The sequence below is a fragment of the Cyprinodon variegatus genome, unplaced genomic scaffold (assembly GCF_000732505.1).
Source record: "Cyprinodon variegatus isolate N-32 unplaced genomic scaffold, C_variegatus-1.0 Scaffold97, whole genome shotgun sequence".
In the NCBI taxonomy this organism is placed as follows: Eukaryota; Metazoa; Chordata; class Actinopteri; order Cyprinodontiformes; family Cyprinodontidae; genus Cyprinodon; species Cyprinodon variegatus.
The window spans coordinates 324524-327454 of NW_015150550.1; the positions used below are offsets into that span (position 1 = coordinate 324524).

Consider the following 2931-nt stretch of genomic DNA (forward strand, 5'->3'; position numbering starts at 1 on the left):
ATTTTTTTTAACAATAAAAATGAAAGGCAATGAGCATTTATGGTCAAGCTGCTCCTGTTATGTGTTGCTGTCACTTATAAGCTGCTCATAGCGGCCTGTAGCAGCCCATCGGTTAAGATTTGTCTTCTGTATTATTCTTTTGTCAGAGCTGCCGTCATTACAAACTCTGGTTGTCTTGGTTGCAGGGTGTGGGGGCGTGGCCTTCAGGAGGCCAGGGCTTGGAAAAACAAAACAGTTAATTTAGAAAAAGGCTAAATTGGGAGGTTATAATTAGATGCTGTCTGTCTAATCTGAGAGGAGGTTTCCCACTCATCATTATTTTTTTTTTCAAATGTAGTATAATATGAGACCTTTTACACTGCAAAACCAAATCTGGAAATAAGTAAATATTTCTTAAATTAAGTGTATTTACCTTAAATTTGAGTAGGTAAATAAGATGATTTGCCAATGGAATTAGTATTAGTACTTTTACTTTTAAACAAAATAAGTGGATAATATGTACTTGAAATAAGACAATGCAATAGTTTTTTCTTATTCTATATGCAAATCGTCTTGATCCATTGGCAAAGTGTCTCAGTTACCTCCTAAATTAAAAAAATGCACTTATTTTAAGAAAAACGTTACTTATTTAGATAATAAAAATGTTCAGTGTAAAGGGTTCATTTTAGATGAAAAGGTTCAAAGGTCAATTTCCTTTTGCAAATGAATAGATAGGAATAAAAGTTAGGCCAAAGGACCTTAATTATTCAGTGCATCATTTTGCTTCATAATCCAATAATCTAAGAGGGAAAAAATATAATTTGCGGCTCAATTATTTATCAGTCTTTAACAGTTCTCTGTAAGACAACGATTATTAAAAACTCCAACTAATTTGTTAGATCTGACCTGTACACATCTGATTAAGACGCCCCTGTTTGCAGCCCAGGTCATATCTTTCTGTTCTGATCAGACAAACCGTATGATTGGAGCCGTCAGGGCAACATTTCCCCGATAAGATCTTATTCAAAAATCCAAGTTCTTACTTATTTTTCTGTTTCTGTTATATAAAGCGCCTTCTGCTCCTCATACCAAAACTCTTTCCCTTATTTAAGTTGTATTCTGTCTGATTTTCACAGTTGATAAATCACCTTACAGGCCTGTTTATTTATAATGAACAATAATACTCATAATATTTGTATTTAATTTGTAAAAGCAGATAAACGCAGATGTGACAAGCCTTCATTTATCATTTTTGCTTTTACAACTGATGCTGCTGCAATGCTGTATTTAGCATATTCTCTTCCTCTTCATAGTGTCTAACCAGCATTACTCAGCTATCCAAGCTTCTCTGTCAGTTCAGAGATCCCATCTCCTTGGCTTTGCTTCACATTTTTTAAACTAAAATATCTCTATGTAATGAAAACCATAAAATGGTTTTGGAACCTCTTCAATAACTTAGTTTAACATGTTGCGCATAACTTTGAGTCTTTATAGCTCAGTAAAAATGTCTGAACTGAAGGCGTGGCTCATCTTTGCTGTTTTTACATATAAAGAAAAAGAAATCCATTGGAACTGATCAGCTGCTCGCATCATCAAGCACATCAGACCTGATATTTCCAGATTCCTCCGATGCTGTCATTTGTATGAAATTCTTGTTAATGTGTCACTTTGTAGTGACACATTAACAGGGTGTTAATTTTGAAGCTTGGGGAACAGGTAGAGCAAGTATTCAGGTGTGAAGTCTAACATGTCTGAATTTAGTAACCATGATGACAATGGTCAAACACACCTGGATTAATGCATCTGTGGAGACATGAAACAAAGAAGCTGGCTTAAGTCCAGGAAGTGGTGGAGTTGGAATTAAGGCCTTTAAACTTTGAAACTTTGTTATTGTTTGTGAAAATGTTAATGTTTTGTTTCCATAATTTGTTTTCTCTGAAAGTAGCACAATCTGGAACCGGTTGCAGGTTTTACTGGTTTCAATCATCAGTGTCTTGTATTGAAAACAGAATACATAGCATCACTTGAATGGGGATATCTCTTAACCCTTTAAAGCCTGATCCAAGAATAAAACAAAACAGAAAATTACTTTTTTTTTGGTTTCAATGTCTTTTTTGCCCTTTTAACAAAATATGTAAAAAAAAAAACAGAAATACAATTTTTATATTAATTTATTGCTATGCAATAAGTCAAGATTATTTTTTGTGTAGTCTTCTACTGGCTGTTATCAGGTATATCTAATTGTGTACAATAGGAGTTTGAGGAAAGTTTTTCCATTAAATTATGCAAAAGGTGTCAGATGCAAAACATTTCAGGCACCGTATGTATCAAAGCGATACATTCGGCATTAAAGGGTTAAATGTGCAAAATTTGACTGAAATCAGAAATAAATGCACATGTTCAATTGAAAGACTGACGATAAGTTTAAAACCAACAGAAGACCAAGATGTCAGCGATTTAAAAATTGGGGCTGAAGCACCCATCCATTTTCTGTCTCACTCATCCCAAGCGGGGTCGCGAGGGGTGCTGGTGTCTCCCGCTGTCTACGGGGGAGAGGCGGGATACACCCTGGACAGGTCGCCAGTACATCGCAGGGCGAGGCTGAAACAATTAATCAGATTAATCATGATTAATCAGTTATTGAAATAATTGTCAACTAATTTGTTAATCGATTTAATCGTTAACTGGAGTTTAGAGACTGTAAAATAATAATAATATAAAAAAATAATATTAAAATATTTATTTCAAATTTTCTCTTCACTAACCACAAGAGTGTAGAAGTAGAAAATTGCGTTATATATTGTTTATTTTTCATGTTAATGCATTTAGTAGATGCTTTTATCCAAAGTAGACACAGCTTTTACTGTTATCAATATGACAATACTATATATATATATATATATATATATATATATATATATATATATATACATATTTTTATATATATATATG

At 33.4% G+C, this 2931-nt stretch overlaps 1 protein-coding gene across 2 annotated transcripts in view; it reads left to right on the forward strand.

The window, feature by feature from the left end:
* The window catches only part of LOC107084314 (chromosome unknown open reading frame, human C12orf4), a 27777-nt gene that overhangs the window by 12308 nt on the left and 12538 nt on the right, over window positions 1-2931 (forward strand). The window lies entirely within an intron of this gene.